Source organism: Cnephaeus nilssonii, assembly GCF_951640355.1.
Source record: "Cnephaeus nilssonii genome assembly, chromosome: 4".
NCBI classification, from domain to species: Eukaryota; Metazoa; Chordata; class Mammalia; order Chiroptera; family Vespertilionidae; genus Cnephaeus; species Cnephaeus nilssonii.
In genome coordinates, this window is record NC_137075.1 from 79,263,495 (window position 1) to 79,290,547 (window position 27,053).

Consider the following 27,053-nt stretch of genomic DNA (forward strand, 5'->3'; position numbering starts at 1 on the left):
CGCCAGCGGGTGGCGTTGGTCTCCCCGGCTTCTTTGTGTCACCTCCCGGCCCCAGCCCGCCGGTCCGCGGGGCTGGGAAGGGGGCTGCGCAGGGGGCTGCGCTGGGAGCGCGCCCCTGGCTCTCCCCGTCGCTCCGGTCGGGCCCAGGCCCCCGCGCTCGGGGTCCGCTGATTGTTTTCGTCCCCCGCGTCACGCCTGGGCGGGAAAGATTTTGAACGCCGCGTGAGAGAGAGCCGCGAGCCGCGGCGCAGATTTTGCCAAATCGTGGGCGGCGAGAGGCGCGCCCCTGGGAGCCGAGGAGCGGCGGGCGGGGCGCCCCCGGCTGGAGAGGGCGCGGGGACCCGCGGGCCCGGGCGCTCGAGGAACCGCGGCGGGCCCGGCAGCCGAGCGCTCGGACGGCTGGGATGGCTCGGATTATAATTCCCGTTTTGATTGCTCGGGGTCTTTGTTGTCTGAAATTGCCTGGAGGGTCTGACGGTAGCACCTTCTCCTCCTGAGGTTATTTTTCTTCTGTTGGAAAAAAAAAAAAAAAAAGCGGGCGGTGGGGCACTTGTGGGGAATCGGTCCTGCCCGAAACCACATCAGCCCCCTTATTTGATGGAGGTTGAGGAGTCCAGGGTAACATTTGCCTTTGTGCACGCCTGTTATTTCCGAAAGTTATTATTTGCCCCTCCCCTAGTGGCAGGGAGCGTCTGAGCGAGCTGCCAGCAGGCCCGGTTGTGCACAAGCACCAGCAAGTCCCAGCCAAACCGAGCAGGTTCTTTCTGGCCGCTCAAAACTTTTGCGTCAGTCTTTTCTTTTTAAAAGTTTGTTTGATTTCAGGCAACTCTCATTTATGTCTTTCTAAGAGTTTCCTTCGCTCCGGAGGCCCCCTTGCAGATATTAAGTGGTTGCGCTAGGAAAGACTGGACCGCGTTTAGGGGTGGGGATTCCCATTGGTTCCCTTTGGGGTCGCTGCCATTGAGTCCGTGTAAAACATCAGGGAGAGAGTTCACGTTTATGAGATGGAACATTCGATGTGTTTTTTAAACTTGAATGCATAACTCCTTGAGTTTTCTTTCTGGAAATCTCTGCTGAGACTCCCAAGGGCCTTATTCCCACCCTCCCACCCACCCACACCTAGGGTGAAGGGAACAGGTGTAACTAATCTTAAGTTTTTTTTTTCATAGTGAAGACTGGACAAGCCAAAATAAGTTAAAAAAAAAAAAAAAGGAAATCCTTCGTTCTTTATCCACATGTTTGAATTAAGGATCCTTATTGGGATTCAACAAAAGTCAAAATCAAACCACTTTGAGTCAACGTGGTCTTGTACATTAAGATAGTTTTATTAAAAAATCAGGTGGATGAGTTTACCCAGTTAAACATTTTACAAGCATGTCACTGCATTAGTATTAATTGTGTTTGCAGGATATTGCGTCTGCTGAGAGAACTGAGTCACAAGGGTGTTATTTTCAGTAGCATGGGGTGAAAGTTTAATGCAAAGCTCAGAAGTGGAGTCCGTTGTGTCTTAATAAGTAAGGGACAGGGCGAAAGCAATTGATTCATTTGTCATTATTCATATGTTTTAAAGACAGATTTTCAATAACTTCACAAAATTCTTTGTTCATTTACTCAAACAAGCTTTTACCATATGCCTTCCACTGTGCTGGACTGTGGGGTGTCAAATAATAATACCGTTTATGGAATGCTTATTTTGTACCAGTACACATGTTACATTCATCTAATAAATCTTTATTGAGTGCTTGCAATGTGCTAGCTGCTGGAGTTATCAGGCACAGGAGGGCTGTGGTTTCTGTGCTTATCTAGTGGGGAGTCGGGCAGGACATAAAAAGCATTACCACGCTAATCACAGGTTTTAGAATGTAAATCAGATCTCAATGGCTTCCCTTCTCCTTCTGAGTGAAAGTGGCCCCAGCGTTTACCCCAGCTGGTCCTCCTCAGTCCCCCATCCTGACACCTTCTTAATCTTATCTGCTGCTCTTCTTACTCATACTTTCACAGCCAAACGAGCTGCTTTGCTCTTTGGGGACCTTTGGACTGGCTGTTTGCTCTGCCTGCAATACCCCCTGTCTAGTCCCCATATCTGTATAGTTCTCTCTGACCTCCTTCACTTCTTTACTCACATTTTATTCTCAGTGAGGCTTCACTAAACCCAGGATTTAAAATCACCCCTCCCCCCACACTTTTGCAACTCCCATTCCCCATTTCACAAGTTCTTTTTTTTTTCCTCCACAGCAATTGTGACCATCTAACGAATGCACTCCGTATTTTACTCCTTTGTTTGTGGCCTGTCTTCCCCCACTAGATTGCCTACTCCAGCTATGTGGTTGTATCACGGTTGTATCCTCAGAATCTGGAACAGGGCCTGGCGTACAGTAGGTCCTTAAGAACTATTGGTTGAATGAATTTTGTTTGGTGGAAAGAAGGGGGCAACAGGATGCTGAGACAGAGTAACCAGAGTAAGTTAGTAAGAAGGCTACTCTGTGGAGGTGTGTGGATTTATTGGAACTGAGGAGTGGTCCTTGTGGCTGAGTATGACAGCTGGAAGGAGAGGATGCGATGAAGGCAGCGAGGTAATCAGGTGAAAGATGCAGCGCCTCGTAGGCCAAGGTTTGGATGAAGTCACTTTGAGTCCTCGTATATACCCTATTAGCGCTATGTTGTAGTTTACAAAACTGGACATCAAGGAGATTAAGTAACTTTCTGAGGTTACACCGTAGGTGAATAGCACAGTTTAAGATAGGGAGCCAGGCTCTCAGACTTCAAAGCACTTACGTTTGGCCACATTATGTAACATCAGAAGACATAGTCCCTATTCTGATGGAGCTGTTCATCTAGTATTCTAGTGGGAAGCTAAGCCATTGCAGTATACCTGTGGCGTGCTAGAAAAATGTATTCTGGGGGGGAGGGGGCGGCTATGGTATGAGGGAAGCATCTGATTCCACCTGGGAATGGGACAGGCCAAATTGGAAAAACAAAGTAATAATAATAATTGTTACTATGAGATATTTCAGATTCGCTGCATTTTAATTAAGAAGTCATGTTAATGTTAAATGCCTAGTCTTCAAGGCCTCACTGTGTTCATTTTCCCCCCCTTGCTTGATTTCATACCTATGTCATATGCCCCTTTTCCTCCTTTTACCAAATAAAGGATTGTGTCTGGAATGGTATAAAATCATGAATGCTTAAAGCCTGTAATCCTTCATAAATTGCAGGTTATATTCTTCTCTCCCCCGACCCCCATGATGAAAAAGATCATCTATTCTCTGACAGATAACTTAAATATCTGCATGTATTAGGTAGCGTAGGCTAATTGCTGTGTAACAAACAGTCCTAACGTTGGTTATATGAGAGTATGTTTCACCCACCCAGTAGTCCATCACTGGTGTTTCTGGTAGGATTGCTCTCCCGGGCAGCTCCAAGCAGTGACTCAGGGACTATGTTCCTTCCATGCTGTGGCCCCTCCACAAGGATTTTTTTTTCTGAGTGTAAGTGTTAATTCTGGGGGCTGGGAAGTCCAAGATCGAGATGCTGGCAGGTTTGGTTCTAGGGGACTGTCTTCTTGGCTTGCAGATGGCCACCTTCTCTATGTGTCCTCACAAGGCAGAGAGAATGTTCTTCCTTTTTGATTGTTATCTTACATTGTCTACACTTTGCAGTTTTGTGTGATCATTTTAAAAACAGCTCTGTTGAGTATAATTGACATACAGTAGTCTGCACACATTTACAGTCTAAAATTGTTCATTTTTTTTTTAAACATATGTAGACCTGTAAACCATTTCTTCTTCTGGTCCCTCCCTCCACCCTTATCCCCCTTCTCCAGATAACTAGAGACAGCGCTCTGACCCTATGGATTAGTTTGCATTTTTAGAATTTTATATAAATTGTTCTCTTTTTTTTTGTCTGGCTTTTTGCAATGAGTGCTTATGTACCATCCATATATCTTCTTTGTTGAAGTTCCTGTTTACATTTCTTTTTTTTTTAATTTAATAAACTTTATTGTTCAGATTATTACAATTGTTTGTCCTTTCCCCCCCACACCCGGTTCCCACCCCACCCTCTGCCCTTACCTCCCCCCGACTGTCCTCATCCATAGGTGTACGATTTTTGTCCAGTCTCTTCCTGCACCCCCCATACGCCTTTCCCCCTGAGAATTATCAGTCCACTCCCTTTCTATGCCCCTGATTCTATTATATACACCAGTTTATTCTGTTCCTCGGATTTTTAATTCACTTGATTTTTAGGTTCACTTGTTGATAGATACGTATTTGTTGTTCATAATTTTTATCTATACTTTTTTCTTCTTCCTCTTCTTAAAGAATACCTTTCAGCATTTCATATAATACTGGTTTGGTGGTGATGAACTCCTTTAGCTTTTTCTTATCTGTGAAGCTCTTTATCTGACCTTCCATTCTGAATGATAACTTTGCTGGGTAGAGTAATCTTGGTAGGTTCTTGCTATTCATCACTTTGAATATTTCTTGCCACTCCCTTCTGGCCTGCATAGTTTCTGTTTAGAAATCAGCTGACAATCATATGGGTGCTCCCTTGTAGGTAACTAACTGTTTTTCTCTTGCTGCTTTTAAGATTCTCTCTTTGTCTTTTGCTCTTGGCATTTTAATTATGATGTGTCTTGGTGTGGTCCTCTTTGGATTCCTTTTGTTTGGGGTTCTGTGTGCTTCCTGGACTTGTAAGTCTTATTTCTTTCACCAGGTGGGGGAAGTTTTCAGTCATTATTTCTTCAAACAGGTTTTCAGTATCTTGCTCTCTCTCTTCTTCTGGCACCCTCATAATTCAGATGTTGATACGCTTGAGGTTGTCCAGAGGCTTCTTATCTTCAACTTTTTGGATTCTTTTTTCTTTTTGCTTTTCCGGTTGAGTGTTTTTTGCTTCTTTGTATTTCAAATCTTTGACTTGATTCTTGCGTTCCTCTGGTCTGCTGTTGGGTCTCTGTATAATATTTTTTATTTCAGTCCATGTATGTTTAATTTCTAGTTGGTCCTTTTTCATATCCTCAAGGGTCTCGCTAAATTTATCGGCCTTTTCTAGGAAATTCTTTTTTTTTTTTAATATATTTTATTGATTTTTTTTTTTTTTTTACAGAGAGGAAGAGAGAGGGATAGAGAGTTAGAAACATCGATGAGAGAGAAACATCGATCAGCTGCCTCCTGCACATCCCCTACTGGGGATGTGCCCGCAACCAAGGTACATGCCCTTGACTGGAATCGAACCTGGGACCCTTGAGTCCGCAGGCCAACGCTCTATCCACTGAGCCAAACCGGTTTTGGCATTTTTCTAGGAAATTCTTGAAAAATCTTATAACCGTGGTTTTGAATTCTATATCCAGTTGTTTGTTTTCCTCCATTTCTTTCATTTGTGATCTGTTTCTTTGTCTCCGAATTTTTGCTGCTTCAGTGAGTTGGTAGGGTAGCTTTGTGTGCTAGGTTTCCTATATGGCCCAGTGGGTCGGCCTCCCCAGTTACCTGAGGTGGACACTCTTGGTGCACCCCTTTGTGGGCTGTGTGTACAGCCTTGTTGTAGTTAAGTCTTGATTGTTGTTGTTATCCCTGGGAGGAATTGACCTCCAGGCCAATTGGCTGTATCAGCTGTGTCTACGCCGGGAGACCTTCTGTATTGGAGACAGCCTTGTAGGACCAGACTTGCAAAATTGCAAAAGCCTCTGTGCTCAGCTTGGATGGGGCGGAGTCTCAGGGCAGAGCAGACAGTCTTGGCTTCCTGTCAGCCCTGCCCTTGTGCGCGCGCCTCCAGACCTTTGCCTTCCGCGGCTCCCCTGAGTTTCCGCCTGACAGTCCAGATTCCCCCCGTAAGAGCGTGGGTCCCCAGAGGCTCGCCCGGAACTGGGGTTCACTGCAGTCGGAACTGGGGTTCAGTGCAGTCAGGAGCTTCCGACTCCCTTCCGCTAGGGAAAGCTAGCGGCAACCCCCACAGTCAGTCTTCTCTGCGTGCGCGCATGCGCGCACCTCCAGACCCCAGCCCGCCGCGGCTCCCCCGAGGCTCCGAGTCTCCAAGTCTCCGTGTGCCTTTCTCTCTACCTGACAGTCCAGACTCTCCCCGTATGAGCCTCGGTCCACGGGGTTTCGCCTGGAACTGGGGTTCAGTGCACTCGGAACTGGGGTTCAGTGCAGTCGGGGGCTTCCTTCCCCCTCCCGCCAGAGAAAGCCAGCCAGGCACTTAGCCGCCCTTCCTCTCTGCGCGCGTCTCCATACCTCAGCCCTTTGCAGTTCCTCTGATTCTTCGTGAGCTTTTCTCTTTCCTTCTAGTTGTAGAATTTCTACTCAGCCAGCTTTCCTGTGGTTCTGGATGGTGTCTGTTCTGTCTTTTAGTTGTAGTTTTGAAATTGTTGTGCGAGGCAGCCGTTTAGGTGCTTACCTATGCCGCCACCTTGGTTTCCCTCCTGTTTACATTTCTTGGCCCATTTTTTAAAAATAGAGTTGGTTGCTTTCTCTTTATTGAGTTCAGAGATTTTATATTTTCTGGATACAAGTCCTTTACCAGATACATAATTTGCAAATATTTACTTTCAATCTATTGCTTGTCTTACATTGCTCATCTTACATTCTTTTAACAGCATCTTTGATGGCCAGAAGTTTTAAATTTTAATTAAGTTCAATTTATCAATTTAATCTTTTATGGATTGTACTTTTGATGTTGTACCAAAGAAATTTTTGCCTAACTCAAGGTCATAAAGAGTTCCCCCCGCTATTTTCTATTTAATTGATTTTCACTCTGATCCTTATTATTATTTTTTTCTCCTACTTAGTTTGGGTTTAATTTTCTCTTTTTCTAGTTTCTTTAGGTCATTGATTTGTGACCTTTTTTCTTTTCTGATGTAGGTGTTTAGTTCTGTAAATTTCTTCGTAAGTACTGCTTTATTGACATCTCACAAATTTTGATTTGATGTGATTTCATTTCTATTCATTTCAAAATACTTAAAAAAAATTTCTTTTGATTTATTCTTTGACCCCCAGCCACCCAAGGAGTATATCGCGTAGTTTCCAAATATCTGTGGATTTTCCAGAGATCTTCCACTTATTGATTTCTAATAGAATTCCATTCTTGTCAAAGAGCATTCTTTCTATGGCTTGAATCTTTTTACATTTATTGAGAAATATTTTGTGGCCCAAAATATAGTTTATTTTGGTAAATGTTTCATGTGCACCTGAAAAGAACGTGCATCCTAGTTACACCATGTCAAAGGAACACGGCTTATCACTCTTCATGTCAGCCTTGACCACCTGGCTGCAGCAGTGTTTGTCAGGTTCCTGCACCGTAAAGTTCCTCTTCTCTCCCTTCTGGACTGTACGTTTTGGGAAAGAAGTCACTATGCAGCTCACACTTAAGGAGTGGAGAATTATGCTCCATCCCCTTGAAGGGTATTGCTTTTTTAGCCAATGTGATAGTCTCTGCCTTTTAATTTGTATGTTTAGACCATTTATAATGATTATTTTTTTTATTAAAAAAATTTTTTTTAATTGATTGTTTAGAGAGAGGAAGGGAGAGGGAAAGAGAGAGAGAAACGTCCATGAGAGAGAATCATGGATAGGCTGCCTCCTGCACGCCCCCTCCTGGGGATCAAGCCTGCATCCAGGGCATGTGCCCTGATCAGGAATCGAACCCGGGCCCCTTAAGTCCACATGTCGATGCTCAACCACTGAGCCACGTCGGCTGGGCTATAATGATTATTTATATAGTCAGGTATAAATCTTGCTATTTGTATTCTGTTTTTCTCACTGTTCTCAGTTTCTTTTGTTCATTTTTTTCTTTCTTCGTTTGGATTTATGGGATAATTTTGATCATTCTGTTTTATCTCTTTTTGGCTAATTAGGTATTCTTTATTTTGTTATTTAGTGGTTGCATTAGGGTTTTTAGCATACATCACAGTTAACCTTCAAGTGTATTATTTCATGTACAGTATGAAAACCTTGTAATAGTCTATTTTCATTTCTCTTCCTTTGACTTTTGTGCTATTGTTATACATTTTGTTTTTTGTCTGTTATAAACCCCACACTACATTGCTATTTTTGTTTGAGCAATCATTTTTTAAGGGGATCTAAGTAATAAAATAGAGCCATATGTTTTTACCCACGCAGTTATACAGGTTGTAATTTTATTTTACTGTTGTTAAAATAACAAATAACAAATAATCACATACTGAGGTAATTGGATTCATATGTTACAAGTTAGAATACATTTTAAAGAAAAGTGAAATTCAGAAATCAGAGCCTCGTTCACTTTCTTAGATGAAATCCACGGCATTGTCATTGAGGAGCTCATTGCTGCGATAGGGAGATGCCTCAGGGTCCCGTGGGGCATGGCAGCCCTCAGAGCACCAGGGCTGGGGGAGCCCCAGTCAGGCACTGCTGCTTCCTGTCTTCCCTCTGAGCAGCGCTAGGAGGGGGCGGGGGATGGGGAGAAGGAATCGTCTGCCCATGCTGACAATTTCCAGGTCCTGAGAAACTTGGAAAGATGAGTTTGAAAGCATTTCTTCCTTTTGATAGTGCCTGAGATGAAAAATCACTCAGTGATGGCTCCTCGGGTCCAAGTAACACATTTGACAAAAGTGAGCCACAGGCTTCTGCTCGTCCCTGTTCACTGATTGAAAACTGTGGTCTGAGATGCAGCTCTTGTCTCTCTGGAATTTGCCTTCTCCTTGTTACTCGGGTTCCTGCTGACTCTTAATCTTCCTGTAGGTACTGCCAGGGCTTGCTGTTGGTCATCAGTGAGTAGCTACTCTCCATCTGGGTGGGTCAGTGTACCTCTCTTCTGAAGGTTAATACAGAACATTGACCAATATTCAGCTGTTAGCGAGTAGAAAAACTCAGTGCATTCAACCAGTTAATTTATTTTATAGATGTTTATTGAATCTGGGCGCTCGCACATTGAAGATGTCTGTCCCTTGCCTTTAGAAAGCCACCTTGTCTCGTAAGAGAAAGCCCACAAGCAGAGGAACGCTCACTCCAGTGTGGTAATTTGTGATCACGACAATGGAGACACGAACAGGGCGGTGGGAGAAAGCTTAGAGCAGGGGTTCTCAAAAAGTGCCCGCCTAGGACCAGCAGCATCAAACCTACTGAATCGGAGCCTTGAGGGTGGGGCCCAGCCGCCTGTGTTTAACAAGCTTTCCAAGGGATTCTGATGCTCACTCAAGGCTGTGAAACCGCCAGCACAGAGGAGTAGATCAGCCCCAGCTCCTAAATCCTATGAGTATGGGTAGGAAATGTGCTCCACTGTACTGTTGAACACATTCAAAAAGCGTCTGGAGGCTTTGGCGAGAAATAGATGGTAACGATTTATTCAAGGGTCTTAGGGTTTGCAAACCCTAGGAACACAACTAGGCAAAACCCCCAATGTATTCTCAAGAAGAAAGAAAAGCTAAGAGTTCTTACAGTAAGAAAGACATCTGTGAGAAGAATCAGTTCTGTATTCTTAGCCTCCGGATGGGTCCAGGATGGTAACTCAGATCATCACAGGTATGGAGAGTGATGTCAGATGGTCTGGATACCTGGACATTCTTTCCTTAGTCTTTCGGGGGCGGGGGGGGGGTAGTCAGAGGGTTATCTGGAGGTTTGGTATATATCCAGGTATTGATGCAGGACTGGAGAGTTCAAAAGTTCAAGTTCCCAGGCTAGTCAAAGCAAGAATAGAATCCTTTCCTCACACCTCCACCTACTTGATTTTAATAACTTAGCAACTTGACTAGAGTGACTCCATTTACTCTATCCCTCCGTGCTTTAAGTTGGCATTAATGAAGTGTCATGTAAAACAGGAATTGCTATGTGGGTAAAATAGACATGGGTAAAGTTACACCTGACACTGGAGAAATAGTAAGTTCGATTTAAAAATTTTTTATTATGAAAAATGTTAATATATTCAAAAACAGATATAATAGTGAAGTGAACTTCTGTGTAAACATTACCTAGTATTAATAATGATCAAATCCTGCTGATTTGGTTTTACCTATACCCTCACCTATCCCTGCATGCTGGGTTATTTTTTTTTAAATTAAAAATATTTTTAGTGATTTCAGAGAGGAAGGGAGAGGCAGAGAGAGAGAGAAACATCAGTGATGGGAGAGAATCATTGATTGGCTGCTTCCTGCAGACCCCTCACTGGGGATCGAGCCTGCAACCTGGGCATGTGCCCTTGACTGGAGTCAAACCCGGGACCCTTCATTCTGCAGGCCAATGCTCTATCCACTTAGCCAAACCAGTTAGGGCTGCATGCTGGATTATTTTGAAGCAAATTCCATACATCGTATAATTTCATTAATCAATAATTAGATTTTAAATTATTTGAGCTGTTAAGGTGCTAAAGATGAGTTTGAAACTGAATCACATAGCTTTTTTTTATTGCTCATAACAAATTATAAAGCTTACCTGGAGTTTATTTACACAAAAGATGAGTGAAACAAAACAGTAAAATTCATTAAAAATAAATATACTGGTTATAACAGTGAAAACATTTTATCAAAACATTTTATGTACCATCATCATGTTAGCAATATACACATTATACTTATAGATAATATTTTAGGCTAGAAAGAAAGAATATACACCCATACACTGCCAAAATTGGAATACTGTGCCGGAAGGAGAAACTTAAATTAGAAAGGCAAGTTTTGGGGAAGGGAGATGTTATAAGAAGTTTTTGCAGTTTTCTGGGCAAATTTTAATGCATTAAAAATTTACATTATAATAATACATTATAAATTCTCATTCATCTCAGCAATTATGTTGCCTCATTTGGAAAGAAAAGGTATTTAACATGTAGGGAGGAACAATACATCTTTAAAAAAAAATCTCAGCATTCTGCACAGTCTTTTCATCAAGATTAGAGATGACCTCTTTAGTTAGAACTCAGGCTATCAGAGAGTTCATCATGTTTGGAGAAAGGGGGCAGAACTAATTTACACAGACATGTTTTCTCCCACTGTCTTTGGAGTACAAGTTATGATATCCTGAGAAAAACTGATTGTATTACAACTAAAATGTTCACTTTTGGCTGTGACTGTCTGACCCATTAATTAATGGGTCATACCATAGGTGTTAGATAATTTTCATTTTAAAAATGCTAATTACTTAGAAGTAATTTTTACCTTAAGTGTAAATTGCAACAAAGGAAGTAAAGCTGAGCCCTGACTGGCTTGGCTCAATTGATTGGAGAGTTGTCCCGTATACCCAAAGGTCATAGGTTCAATTCCTGGTCAAGGCACATAGCCAGGTTTTGGGTTTGCTCACCAGTTGGGGAGCGTATGGGAGCAAACTGATTGATGTTTCTCTCTCACATTGATGTTTCTCTCTCTCTCTCCCCTTCCCTCCTTCCCTCTCTCTTCCTCGATCTCTCTATAAGAAAATAAGTGTACATAAAGCTTCAAATGTTAATAAATATTTTTTAAAAGAAGTAAAGCTGAAATAAGTCAGACAGAGAAAGATAAATACCCTATAATTTCATTTATATGTGGAATCTAAAAAACAAAATAAACAAACAAAGTAGAAAGAAACTCATAGATGAAGCTAACAAACTGATGGTTGCCAGATGGGAGGGGGAGTGGGGACTGGGTGAAAAGGTGATGGGATTAAGAAGTACAAATTGGCGGTTACTAAAACAGGCACGGGGATGTGAAGTACAGCATAGGGCCTATAGTCAATAATACTGTAATAACTATGTATGGTGCCAGGTGGGTACGAGACTTATGGGGGAGAGGGGGGCCACTTCATAATTTATATAAATGTCTAACCACTATGCTGTATACCTGAAACTAATATAATATTGAATCTCAGCTGTAGTTGAAAATTAAAAATAAATAAAGCTGTTCAAGACTGTTCCACATGCCTCCAAAAGAAACAATTAAACAACCCACAGCTCAAATGCATCTAAGCTCTTAGTACTATGATAGGCTGTAGTCAGTGTATGATGAGATTGTTTGATAGGATAATGCATGCTAGAGCTTTTAGTTCTAAAATTGGAGCTAGCTATTCAGAATAAAAATTTTAAAAAAAGGAACGACTATTATAAATTCTGTTTATAAAAGAGGTAAAGGTGTGTTCACCCTTGTATGTTAACAGAAAAAGATTACTAGCATTCTCTTGCTTGAATAGCCTTTGTAGTCACTCATTTGATGACACTGAGTAAGAATTTTTTCTCTGTTAATGGACTTGTGTTTAAAAGAAAATCTGTTACCTTTGTAGTCTTTGTACCTTTTTCATTATAACAAGCTGCAACTCAGTTGGGTAATAATTACTTTTATAAATAGTGTTTAGTCCAGAACTGACTTTATATCCTTCTGAGCCCAATGAAAGGAAACTCCCAAATGCTTATAACCACAGGCTGATGATTTGATTACAAGACTGTGTTGGTGATGGTTTCTGAGACTTGGAAGGTGAACACCCTCCTGTCTGAGTCATCCTGTTGTCTCGAAGTTGGCCATGTGTTTTCTTAGCAACCGCTGCTGATTTGAGGTTTGAGCTGGGAGAGTATGTTTTAAAATGATCCCACATATTCTTTCAGGTTATATGTGCCTGTTAAACCCTGTAAATTTACTATTAATGTCGTGTGTCCCACAAAAAGGAAAGATTTAATTGCAAATCGTTTTTCTTCTGACCTGTTTCTCAGTGGGTTGGGGGTGGGGTAAGGAGAAACAAAAGTGAGTCTGGGAGACTGTGAACTTGCTGGTTTATGCCCCTGGCCTAGAGCAGAACCAAATGGCCTCCATGTGCTGATGGGATAGGTATAATTTACTAGGGTCTTGGTCTTGAGTAATACTCCTGTGTGTATCAGTATTAAAGGAACAAGTGAATTTTGGAAATGTCTGTGTGTTGTGGAATGGTTAAGAACATAGCTTCTTTTTTTAAAAAATATTTTATTGATTTTTTCACAGAGAGGAAGGGAGAGGGATAGAGAGTTAGAAACATTGATGAGAGAGAAACATCGATCAGCTGCTTCCTGCACGCCCCCTACTGGGGATGTGCCCGCAACCAAGGTACATGCCCTTGACGGGAATCGAACCTGGGACCCTTCAGTCCGCAGGCTGACGCTCTATCCACTGAGCCAAACCGGCCAGGGCGAGCTTCTTTTTTTTAAAAAAAAAAATATATTTTTATTGATTTCAGGAAGGAAGGGAGAAGGAGAGAGAGAATCATTGATCGGCTGCCTCCTGCACACTCCCTACTGGGGATTGAGCCCGCAACCCATGCATGTGCCCTGACCAGGAATCGAACCATGACCTCCTCCGGTCATGGGCCTGCTCTCAGCCACTGACCCACTCCGGCTGGGTGCAAATAGAATTTTTATCGATGGAGAAATAGCGGCTCAGCAGGGGCCTGATATTATTTAAACATCTCCCTTACTTTCAATGCACCTCTCCCTTTTATCTTTCTCTTCAGGCTCTGTGGAGCCGGAGGAGAGCCCGGCGAGGAAGAGCGAGTGAGCACTGAAGGCCGAGGCTGCTCGCTGGCTTTTCCCATCAGGTTCCACACTCAGGCTCCCCTAGCATCTCTGTTCCAGGAGGAGGGAGAGAAGAACCCTGGAACTGGGCCGTGTGAATTTGTTACCCGAGCAATGTCCAGGGAGTGTCACACTCAGTCTTAATTCTCAAGTTCCAAGGTTACTTTCCTTTTAAAATACTTGAAAGGTGAAGTCCTTCAAGATTTTTTTTCCCTTGCTTCTGATGAAATGGAAACATTTGGGTAGGAGTGGATAAAACCTTTATAAGACGAGCCTTGTTTTAGTTGAACTGGAGAGGATGAGGGGGGCAGAGTGAATGAAGCTTTTCTCCTCCATGTTACCCCTTCATTAGACGATGGGATGTGGAATCTGAGGTCAAGCTCGGGGATGCAGATAAAAATTAAGTGTGGCAAGACTTTGAGCCTTTTTTTTACAAGTTTATTTTTGTTATTACGCAAATCCAACAGCACACACGTTTAAAAAGCAAAAGCCTTCCTCATATTATTTTCACTTTCCATTTCTGCAGGCTCTGTCTCTCCCTAGAGATCATCATTATGGAGAGTGGTATGTTTATCCCATCTGAACACTTGGAACCCTGACAAAGCAGTAATTACGCAACGTAGTTAGAATTTGTGCTTTTTCCTTTTTACCTGGACATTTGGTACATTATTGAGGTTTCATAAATACGGGTTCTTCTTTTAGACTGTGTCCCGAAGTCCCGTAAACATGAAGAGGAACTTCAGTTCAGTGCTCTCGATCGCCTTTCAAATCAGTGACATACCTGGGGTTAGCATTTAGATACCTGAGCTCCTTGCCTGTTGCTGAACCAGTTCTGGTAGTTAATTTATTACACAAGTTTGCCAGTTAACTGCCCCTGCAACAGTGGGCAGGAAGCACGTTTCATCGGATGTTTTACGGAGAGTCTACGTTAACATAGGCCCATTTTAGTTTGGTCAGTATATTAATCTGTTGACCACTTCCTGTGTTGACTGATCATGTGATAATGTGTTTAGGTAAATTTCTCTATAGAGTCCTGGGCTATGTGAGTAAATTAGATCGGTCTTGCCTGTGAGGAAGTTTCTTTTAAGGACCTGGGATATGGAGCCCACGTACTTCTGTTCTTGCCAGCAACTTGCAGTTTGGTCTTGGGCACGTTACTTACCTTCTCTGTTTCCCTACGTGGGGTAGAGAGTGTCCATCTTACGGACTTGTGAGGATGAAAGAGATGGTGCATGCAAAATGCCTGGCACAAATGACGTACTACACAAACATTAACTCTTGTTACTGTTTTATCATTATTATCAAACAGAGAACCAACAGATTCGGTCACCTATGGAAGGGGAATTTACCTGTTCTTACTGCCAAGCCAACAAAGGAGATGTCACTGATATTTCACTTTTATTGCACTGTAGGTTGTCAGAAGGAATGTGCAAATATTGAAATAACGCTCTCTAATCAGATACAAATCTCAGTACTGGACCGAGTCAGTCGGCTTCTTCACTAAGTAGTTGGGAGGCACTTCAGCGAAAGGATTACACAGAGATTTTGTTTGTCTCAGTGGTCCTGCTTCTTGAGACCCTGCAGTGGTTCTAGTTTTGCTTCTACTCGGGGGAAAATATTGTGGCATCCGGAAGATGTTTTTTTGGGGAGTGTTGTAATTGTTCACTGATGGGGAGAAATCGATTTAGGTGGTGTTTCTTTTTTGAGGGTTTTATGTTATGTGTTTTGGGGACTGGGATATTTCCAGGGGGAAGGCTTTGAGAGAAGCGAAAAATATTTCTTAGAAATCTCAAAACTGTAGTCTGAAATTCGATGAAAAGAAAATAGGAGAATTTTGTAACCCGAGTTTTTGGAGGTTGTAGGTCAGAAGGATTATTCGTGTTTTTGAGAGTTTATCTTTACAGGAAGGTACATAACTTCTATTTTAATGGACTAGAAGATAATATTTAAGAAAAAGTAATCTCAGAAGTAGACAAAAATAGTTTAAAAAACAACCCCAGACAGATTTCTAATGGAGTCACTGTACATGTTGCAACAACAGAGATAATTGAGTATACACAGAAGTGCATTCTGTTCTTTCCCTGAGATGATGCTATCTCGTGTCAGACCTTAAAATGGTGCTCATGGAAATGGCAAATCTGTATCTTTAGGGAAAACTCAGAAACAAATAATTCTGGTTGTCTCTCTTCAGGTGAGAAATGTATGCCACGTTCAGAAAGGAAATGCAAACTGCTCTGCACGCTCTCTAGCGAGTCACAAGCGAAGCCCAGGGGAGGGGATGATTTCACAAAGTTCTGGTTTCAGAAATCAAATCTGTGTTTCAGAGACACCGCTCTTGCCATAGCCTGACTCGGCAACCTTTGAACAGCCGAATACCTGCTCAAGAGTCGCAGGGCTGGCTGGCACCCTAGAAAAACAGCTTCCTCATTACATCACAGTTCATTTCTTTCCTTCTTCTCATCTACGTTCCCACTTACCAGTCAGCATGCTAAGATTTAATGATTGGGTAAGATTGGGCGTGAGGTATTTAGTCAGAACTCCCTCCCCATTTATCAATACAGCTGTACACGGATGGATGGCTCTTTGGAAGTCAAGAGTTAAAGAGAAACACAAACTCAAAAAGGACAGAAAGCACTCTAATTTGGGGAGATTTGAAGTTTTAAAGAATTCTCTTAGAGCAATTCCCTTAAAATTCTAGTATGAAAATAATCCGAAGTGGTTAGAGGAAGTGTCATTTTTTATTTTATTTTAATTTATGCTTTTGTTTTAATTTTAAAACTTAGTTTTCAAATACAATATTATATTATCTTCAGGTGTACAACATAGTGACTAGACATTTATATACCTTATCAGGTGATCACCATGAGGGTAGCACCCATCTGACACCATACATAGTTATTGCAATGTTGTTTTTTATTTTAAATCACTGCACTTTTTAAAACTAAATTTGTGCACTAGACCTCTATGGATTAAAGTCTACAATGACTTACTGAGTGATCTAAGGTTTTTTTTGTTTGCTTTGTGCTCTGTGCAAGTAAGTCTTGGTCAATAATTAAATAAAGTTGGATTGCTGGGAATAGAGCAGCACACCTTTTTAAAAATATATATTTTTAAATTTTTTATTTTTTTATTTTTTTAGAGAGTGAGGAAGGGAGAGGGATTTATTGGCTGCCTTCTGCACGCCCCTACTGGGGATCAAGCCCACAACCCAGGCATGTGCCCTGACCAGAACTGAACTGGTAACCTCTTGGTTCGTGGGTGGACGCTCAATCACTGAGGCACACTGGCCAGGCTCGAGCAGCACTCTTTAAGATGAGTTCTTGAGGGTGTAATAAATAATGGTCATTCACAGGAGGGATAAAAAATTGAATAAGTACAGTATCATTGGTAAGATACCCATTATAAATTCTAATCCTGGATGTATCCCAGGCAGTTTTATGCTCTTGAATAAATCACTAATGTTCATGGTCTCAGTTTCCACACTGCAGGAGTATCGTGATTATATGAACTAACTTATAAGCACAACTACATACAAGTATGTTTTGTCTTGGGTCAGTTAAACTGCCCCCCTTTTACTGATATCCATTGATTCTCCTCTTAAACCTAGCCAGCCCACTCTCAAAGGTCTACCATCCTCACAAAGAACAGCAAAGGAGAGAGTGTGGTGGGATCACTTTAAGATGTGCCTGTGCTATCCATAGTGAGTCGGGGAGCCTGGGCCCATGTATGCTTTATACCTTGTACAGTGACAGTAGCGATGGGTTGTTATTAGAGTCCAGAGTTCAGCACCCATCCTGTTGAATTCAGTTCAGAATTTTAGGACTGAGCGAAGAGGAACCAGGATTCAGGGGTGGCAAGGTCCCACGGGTAACTGGCAGAACCGGGAGTAAAACTGCAATCTCCAGATTCCTGGCTCAGCGCTCTTGGTGCTGTGTGTGTGTGAGATATGTAAATTGTTGAGAGTTATCTAAGACCTGTGGGAATGTATGTCGTCATCATACAGTAAGTATGTGCTTTAGCATCCTACTTAAGAAACAGAATATTTAAAGCAAGGTGTGACCCTTTCTTCCTCCTCAGAGGTAGCTGAATCCGGCGTTTATCATTCTCAGGCATTTCTTTACAATTTTGTTGAGGATGAATTGGTTAAGGGCGATTTTCATAGTCTTTAACAACTGATGGTGCCTGGGCACTGCCACACATAATGGATGCTGACCATGACTAATGGATCCGGCCAGGCCAAGGCGCGCTGGCGGAGTATCAGGCCCATCAGGGTCCCCAAGCAATATTTTTAAGATTGTGTATAATTCACATCATTCAGTATGCATTCTTCTGCAAGCTGCTCCCCGCCTCAACTTTATATTTGTGAGATGCGTCCATATCGATTATGTATAACACTGATTATTCATTTGCTTTGTTTAATATTCTATTGTGTGACTATGCCACAGTTGATCCATTCACTTATTTTCGGATATTTAGTTTTAGTTTTTTTAAAATACATATTTTTATTGATTTCAGAGAGGAAGGGAGAGGGAGAGAGATAGACACATCAATGATGAGAGAGAATCATTGATTGGCTGCCTCCTGCATGCCTCCTACTGGGGATCGAGCCCGCAACCCGGGCATGTGCCCTTGACTGGAATCAAACCCAGGACCCTTCAGTCTGCAGGCCGATGCTCTATCCACTGAGCCAAACCAGCTAGGGCGGATATTTAGTTTTTTTTTTTTTTATGGCCTCTTCTAGGACTCACCTGTTCATTTCTTTTGCTTATTTCCCTATCAGGATGTTAGTCTTTTCTTTATTGACTTTTACGTATATTATTTCTGTATTTTCTTGGAAACTATTGTTTAATAAACAAATACTCATTAATATTTACTTAAGAAGCCACGTAAAACCTATTGTAGCCCAATCAATGTGGCTCAGTGGTTGGGCATTGACCTATGAACCAGGAAGTCACAGTTTGATTTTTAGTCAAGGTACATGCCCGGGTTTCGGGCTCAATCCCTAAAAGGGGGTGTGTAGGAGGCAGCCGATCAATGATTTTCTCTCATCATTGATGTTTCCATTTCTCTCTCCCTCCCTCTTCCTTGCTGAAATCAATAAAATATATATACATATATATTTAAAAAAACTATATACATATATATTAAAAAGAACTTATTGCAGCTTTGCCTTTCCAATGTTATTGGAGCTACATACATCTGTTCATATTTGAAAAGAGAATTTCAACATCCTGTAATCAGATTGATGTGAAGCACACCAGTGGGATTGTCTGAGTGTGAATATGCCTGTGACTGTAGATATGAATGGATTTAAGATGCATATGGGTCTTTACATTCTTGATCATAAAGATGGGTTTACTTTTCCTATATTTACATGGTTATGCAGGTGAAGGGGGATTGACTTCATTGCACTCTAAGATGTGGGAGGAAAGCCTGTATGGGAAATCATAACATTCTCTCTCTTTTTTTCCATCACTAAATAAAGCTGGATAATGGGTGGCCCCCTGGCTTCCTCAGGGAGCCATGGATGGGCCACGGAATGGAACAGAAACGACCAAGTGAACGGGAGGACTCAGGCCATTGCTCAGGAAGTCCCTTTCCAGAACTTTATTTATTTAAACGATCTGTGTGTGCATGGTTTTGGCCCTCTCCCCCCTTTTCCTCCAGTGAACAGTGACCCGACAGAGATACGTGCTGGGCTCTTTGTTCTTTTGTTGGCTGCTTGTATCTCTTTCTGGCAGGTTATTGTTTCAAGGACCTTAAGCACCAGGATTAGGACAGTTAAATCTTTCCCGGGCTTGGAAAGTGTAATCTTCCTATTCATTCTGCTTTCCTGGTTGACTTCCTTCTCTGCCTGCCTTGTTTCTTTCTACTTACAGATCACTTGCGTCTATTGGATAGCCATCCTTCAGAGCATCCAACATTTTGTTCCGTGTAGTTTTTTAAACCCTTTTTGTTGTTGTAAAAATGCTTTAGCTCTAGGGGTTGCCTCTTCCTGGAGTGTCGCTTCCAGCCCCCCGCCCCCCAGCCCCCCATTAGTAGAACTGATCCCACAATGGCGGGTAGATCACCCCGCAACCCTGCCCTCCACCTTTCCAGGCTTCACTCCCACCCTCCCCGCGCTGTAGGCTCTTTTGTTGTTGTTAGCGAACCAAGTACTGTAATTTGCTGGCTATTGCGGGTGGAGGACAGGCCAGGGAGCTAGCTCCTGGCAGAATGTTTGTAACCTGTCTGAGCGCTCTTCTCTTGCAAATTGCTGTTTACCTAGTCTGTTCTGTCTTGGGGATAATTAGAACTTTAAAGTTAAAGATTGTTGTCCAAAAGAAAGATGTTTATAAAATAGAGGCAGAAAATATTTTGAGCCCATTTGCCATAACTGCTTTTTTTTTTTTTTTTTTAAGAAACAAAAACTACGGACTTTAATCTCAAAGCGAAAACAAACATCTTCCTGGAAGAATTAGCAACATGTAAACGTTTTGAAAACAAGCTGATTTTTATTTTGGCTTTCTGTATTTGCTTAGTCAAAATTAATATTACCACAGTTGTCCTGAAATTCTCCTTTTCCTTGCACGTCTTGGCGTGGAAAATTGATTTAATGACATAGAAGATAAAAAATGTCCAAGGGGAAAAGTGTCTAAAGAAATTTTGTTAGTGCAAAGGGCATGGTGTTGACACACTAGCAGACAGTCCTCAGAGATGGTTCATCCAAATGAAATTACTTATTTATTGATTGAGGTTAGGGAGACAAAATGGGGGGGGGGGGGGTGAGAGAGAGGAAACATCTATTTGTGGTTCATTGGTTGATTTATCCATTCATTGGTTGATTCTTGCCTGGGCCCTGACCAGGGATCCAACCAGCAACCTTGGTGTATCAGGACAACTCTCCAACCCACTGAGCGTAGCCAGGGCTCATCCAAACTATTTTTGATCTTCATAATCACATGAATGAAAAGCATCTTTTCGATTGGGGTGGTGAACACACAATGCAGTGGACAGGTGATACGTCGTGGAATTGTGTGCCTGAAACCTGTATAATTTTGTTAACCAGTGTTATCTCAGTAAATTCAATAGGAAGAAAAAAAGAATCCTTTGAAGTTTTTGGTTTTTAAAGAATCCTCATTTCATTTTTGGGGGGTTAGTTTTTACTTTATGAGCCGCAGTGTCCAGGAAGAATGTGGCGTAGGACGTAGCTAACTATCAAAGAAGGGCCAGCAACACGGACCTTCCCACAGGATCTGTGTGAGCAGAACCCCAAACCCTTCCCAGACGCAGAAGTCTATTTAACCCTTTGCACTCGCTTGCTTTTTTCTCGATTGCTTTATTCTAATGCTAACCGTGTCGAGTCACACTCGACATCCGAGTGCAAAGGGCCGCAGTAACCACGACAGCCGTCTAAGGCCGTCTTCCAGCCCCAGGGCTTCCTCCTGCTGACGGGAAGTGGAGCGTGGGGAGGAGGGGCTGCGGTGATGTCACTGGACCAGCGCACTCAAGCTGTCGCCGGCTTTTGTGGAGTCACAGACCTTAAGGGAGGTTGCACAATGGGGTTGGTGAAGTGAAAGTCCTCTGATTTAGATAAACAGAATAGAAAGAAAATCGAGCTAAGAAATACACAGCAGCCAGAACATGGGGAAAACCCTCATACTTAATAAAAAGTTAAAACTTTCAAAATGTTACTCTTCACAGGAAACCCCCCTCCCCCTGGGTTTGTTTGTTTGTTTCTTTGTTTGTTTGTTTTTTGGCATGAATCTTTAAGCAGGTGTGTTTGAGGAACTGCCAGTGTGTTACCGAGGTGATGCTTGGCTGCTGAGGTGGAAGAGCTGGAGCTCCCAGATCACGCCAGAGACCTCAGGACGTGGCCAAAGGGCCTGTTGCGAAAGGTGTATTTTAGGGGACTCCTCTGCTGGGCTCTCCTATGCTCCAGGGAGTCTGTGCACCAGGATGATCCTAGCAATTCCGTAAGCTACGGTGGACTTGAGGGTCTTACCTTTTCCCCCCGCCTAAGCCAGTTCCATGAATTTGCTTTGGGTTGACCTTAGAAATCGAAAACGCCTCATTTTTTTTTGAGTGTTCCATCTTCCTTCTCTCTAATAGGATTTCATAAGGGGGCTCACATCTAGGGGCCTGGATTCTCTAAATATTCCCAGTGTGGATGCCTCTTGGGTAGTCCCTGAGCCCGTAGGACTTGAAGCAGACCAAGGCCTGATCTCATTCAAATCTCGGGGGTGTTTCCAGCAGTCTTGATGGGCTAGAATCCACACGGGGCCCCCGCACACCCTGATGCTCCTGGGGGACACTGTCCAATGAGAGTGCCCTCACCCCGCCTCGTGCTGCTGCAGGTGCTCAGGTGGTTCAGCAGCCCCTGCTTGTGTCCTGATTCCAGGGCGTCAGGAAGCTCCATCTCATTGTGAGTGCAACTGCAGCCTGCTCTTTCCTTGGTTCCTTTCCAGCGTGCTCTAGGCTGTGCTTTATGAAGCCACAGGTGTGGATTGGGTGGCTATGGATGGAGCTGACTGCTTACAGCTTATATAATTGCAGTAGTGGATACCAATATATGTTAATTATTTCTTAATTTTAAAAACCCACAAAATGCTGAAACCGGTTTGGCTCAGTGGATAGAGCGTCGGCCTGCAGACTGAAAGGTCCCAGGTTCGATTCCGGTCAAGGGCATGTACCTTGGTTGCGGGCACATCCCCAGTAGGGGGTGTGCAAGAGGCAGCTGATTGATGTTTCTCTATCATCGATGTTTCTAACTCTCTATCCCTCTCTCTTCCTCTCTGTAAAAAATCAATAAAATATATTAAAAAAAAAAAAACAACCCACAAAATATTTTCCTTTGATTGCTTTGGTAATAATGATCTCTGATGGTCAGAGAAACTTAGATAATATAGTGAGTGCCCTGTCTAAGGCCTCCCAGGGAGTCAGTAAAAGAAAAGGGGATCAGGCCCACTATCCCTGGGTGCCCAGTCTGTTACTTAGCCCAGTAAACCTGTTATTGAGGATTAACATCCACTCAGAGCCAGAAATAGACCAATTCAGACCTAAATCAGTTTTGATCGTTGGTCTCTAAGGATGAGAGGATGAAGGCCACATTAATTTGCTGGGCAATTGATTTTCCCTTAGGGTAAGAGAAAACAAAACCAAAATTGTCAGCCACGAAAATAGCACGGTAAATTATGTTTGAGTTTGGAAAACTTCCAGTCCTATAAATAGATTATGGGAAGCCCTCGGGGAGAGGAAAAAGGTGCCTGATGGCTGTTTCCATATATAAAAGTAGAGGCCCCAAGCAACTTGAAGGAAAAAATGGAAGGTTTGTAACTTTATTCAAAATAGGAACTGTGATTCATGACAGAAATATGGCCTTTTATTACCACTCACAGCCAAGATTTGGTAAGTCAGTAGGTCAAAAGTTTGGCAGGAGGATTTTGGGGAAGGATTTGTACAAGCGAGGTTTCTGAGCGTTCCCGTTTTTTCTGCTGAGAGGTGGTTGGTTTGGTTACCCACCTTCGTACTTTGCCTTAATAGAGATTAAGGAAACCATGGAAGTAGGAAGAACTCGCTCTGCATTTCACTGTTGTGATTGGAGTAGAATGACAGAATGCTTCGGAAGATCTGCACTGGTATAAACTCACAGCTCTGATTTTCTGGGCTAATCATGGTATTATTAAAAGCCAGTGACTGGAGTTTGATATTTACCAATGATGTTTGGGATTAAAGAGGCATCCTTCCCCGCCCCCCATTTATTTTATTTTATTTTATTATTTTATTATTATTATTTTTAAGATATATTTTTATTGATTTCAGAGAGGAAAGGAGGAGAGAGAGAGAGATAGAAACATCAACGATGAGAGAGAATCATGGATCGGCTGCCTCCTACACGCCCCAGACGGGAGATCGAGCCCGCAATCCAGGCATGTGCCCTGACCGGGAATCGGACCATGACCTCCTGGTTCATAGGTTGATGCTCAACCACTGAGCCACGCCGGCCAGGCTTATTTTTATTTTTTTAAAATAGATTTTTATTGATTTCAGAAGAGAAGGGAAGAGGGGGAGAGAGAGAGAGAGAAACATCAATGATGAGAGAGAATCATTGATCGGCTGCCTCCTGCACACCCCTTACTGGGGATCAATCCTGCAACCCAGGCACGTGCCCTTGATCGGGATCGAACCCGGGACCCTTCAGCCTGCAAGCTGACACTCTATCCACTGAGCCAAACCGGCTAAGGCAAAGAGGCATATTTTATGTTTCATAATGAATGTGCCTGTGTTATCCTTTGTGTGTATTCCTTTGCTTTCTTAGTCTCTGTGTCTACCTCTCTTCCTGTGTTTCCCCAGCCGTGCCACTTGATGACTGTCCCGAGGTGTGTGGCATTCAGCGCTGTACGGGATGGGCCATGGGATCGGCACCCACGGTCTTCCTCGGAGGAGGAGTGGGTTGTGTGAATTTGAAATGGCACATGTGGGAACATGAATGTGACTCTACCCTCTGGGGCCCGCATGTCTAGAACTCACTGGTCTGTACCTGGTACACCCCCACACTGCCCGAGGGCCTGCAGCTCCAGGAGCAGCTCTGCCGTGGGGCAGTGCACAGCCGTGTGGTGAGATGAGAGTGTGGGAGGTAAGGGGTGGGAAGATGGCTTGGTTTAGACAAGTCTGTTAATATCACCACGTTTAGAGCTACCCTGGAAACAAGATAGTGATTTGCTGCCACCGATTCCTCCTGGGTTTCTTTCTGGCCTTTCGGTTTCCGCTGTGGAAGACCCTTCTTAAAGCAGCAGTCAAGAAAACGTAGGCAGAGCCCTTAAGTATCTGACCCAACCCGTTGAAAAACCGCAGTTGGCTTCATTTTCTCACTTGGTTCTTTTCGCATGTAAAAGACCCCAAATCCTGGAGGAATCTTCTTTTACGTTAGTTAGGGACAGAAGGAACGGATGGATGTGAGAATCGTAATGCGCAGGTGGTAAAGGAACCCTTGCATTTTGGGGATAATAAACCTGAGGGGAAAAAGGCCTTTGGTCTATAGCGGGGTTGTGGGGCATGGAGGATTCTGTTACATCAGGAGGAATGGCAGTCCCTGATTTCAGACCAGGGAGCTCCAGAGCCTTCCCACAGAACCTTTGTGTCTTGTGCTTATAGAGAAGTAGTGAAATTAGAGAAAGAATGACCTTGCCTTCCCCCAGGGGAAGGAATGTATGTAGGAGAAGTCTGTTCTGTACCTAAGAGGTGCTAAGGAGTTTAGCCTCATAAATCAAGATTATAATGGGAAAAACAGAGTTAGGGTTAATTTGTCCCAATAACAAAAGATACGGAGAAGCCTCCCTTCATTCCAGTTTTATCAGAAGATTAATTTAAACGTCTTTTGTTGCAACTGCATCTCCCCTGTCGGGCAGGGAAAGGAGACCCAACACTTCAGAGCCCCCAGAGATCCAGGCCACAAATCTGGGTGAGGAGCGCACAGAGTCCACAGAGGGGTCTCCATCCCCCGAATTCTGACAGTTACCAGAGTCTGTAAGCTTTCCTTTCTTCCCAGAAAGACTCCCCAGGGGGGCTGGTGTATTCTAGACAGGAAGCGGGGAAGGTGGAAAAGCCAATTTGACATAGATGGTTACTTGTGTGCAGAGAGAAAAGGGAGAGTGATAATATGTAACTCGACTAAGCAACGAGGGCATCCAAAGTTCACCTCCCAAGGTCTGAGACCTAGGAGGAAAGTTAAATATATTCAGATAAATGAACAACAGAAGACCACAATGTTTCTGTGTTTTCCCTTTAGGACTCCACAGATAACATGTTTTACAAATATCATAAGATGAAGTTCTTATTGTGAATAAACAGCCAGGGGAATTCAACAGGCGAGGGAAGGTTATTGTGAGAATTCTTAGGTTGGGAGTACCAACCCGTGGAGGACATCCGGGGCATCGGAAAGACTTAGGTTTGTTACTGGTATTTTTATTAATTACCAATCACATTCTTAAGGGAGTGTTTTCTTTTCTGGTTATCATATTTTCAGGTAACAGTTTCTACATTCTATGTATTTTATTTCCATTGATGGAAGGAATGTGGCAAAGGTTGACATGAAGTGGTTTTTAAAAAATAGTGTGGGTTACAGATTGTTCATTTAGAAGATGAGGTAGCGATAATCCTTAAAGGTTTTGAATGAAAATTCCTGGAGTTACACCACGCTAACACAGCGATTTTCAACTGGGGTGCCACAAGAACTTTTAAAACTATTTAGTCAGGAGCTCTGACCTCTTTTCCCTTAGATTATTTAAAAAAAAATAAATGACAGCCAACACACCAATAGCCGTCTGGTGTGAGTGAATCAAAATTATACATTTTCTTTGTCAGATCGGCAAAAACATATATTTTTTAAGTGCCACAGTAATTAGTTTATGTGTGCCATGAGATGAAAAAGGTTGAAAATCGCTGCCCTAACACAATTTTTATTTTTGCACTTTACCTTTGAATCTTTGTGCATGTATGTATGTATTGATGTGGTTACACTCCTATTGAACATAAACATTTGTATTGTGTTTATTTTAGTATTTTCTTATTTAAAACTTTTCATAAACTTTGTAATGATTGGTTTAATTTTGATTAAAAACTTTTTTTTTATACCGATGTACCAAATTTTGCAAAGCATTCCAGTGTATACAGGGTGTCCCCCCAAAATGTATACTCACTTGAACAGCTGGTAGCTCAACTTTGAAAATGAAATGTATTTTAATAAGCACTGCCTTAATAATTATTCAGAGTGTGTGTATACATTTTTGGGGGACACCCTTGTATACCTTTTTGTTTCTAGCTAATTACTTTTTGGGGTTAAATTCCCAGGAGTGAGATTAACTGAGGCAAATTATATGTGCATTTTTATGATACAAGTTACATATCACCATACTGTTTCCAAAATGGTGATTGTATAGATAGTGCAAGGTATGTCAGTTTCTTTCTCTCTTTTTAAAGTTTAAGTACTGTACTCCTGTGAATACACAATGTTCATTTGGTAGAAAGGCGATGTCACTGGAAACTGTAGCAGACTACTAACGTGCCCGCCAGACAAATTACTATTGAATTGTGGAGACCATTAGCCATATGTGAATTTTATTCCCCTTTAAGATAATATCTGAGAAGAAGAGGTTAACGTCTAAGCATTTCATTGAAGGCACATAATAAAGCCTACAGTCCGGCTGCAGTTTGTAGTTTCCCGATCATGTTTGTATTGATTATTTCATGTGAGTCTTGAGCAAGCTCTGTGAGCAGGGGGAGCCGCAGGTCCCTGTGCGACAGCAGAGGAAGTGGAGCTCAGGGAGGGGCAGGGCCTGCTCATGCTCCTGAGATGGCCGTGGCAGAGCCAAGGCCAGAGGTATTTCGTTGTGCATCCCGAACGGTGTCAGCCTGAATGATGTACTCCTTTGGATGAATCGAGTGAGGCGCTAGATGAAGTTTCATACCTGATCTTAATGAGAGAGGAGTACATAATTAATATTAAAAATGATGATTTTAAGTCACCAAAGAACACAAATCATATATTTCAGATACTGTATTTTGTGGGTCAAGGAGTTTCCATCACTCCTGATTAAAAACAAAGGTTGATA

General features: G+C 42.6%; 1 protein-coding gene across 3 annotated transcripts in view; it reads left to right on the plus strand.

Moving 5' to 3' along the window:
• SYNE2 (spectrin repeat containing nuclear envelope protein 2) overlaps window positions 1-27,053 on the plus strand; it is a 306,555-nt gene that overhangs the window by 477 nt on the left and 279,025 nt on the right. The window lies entirely within an intron of this gene.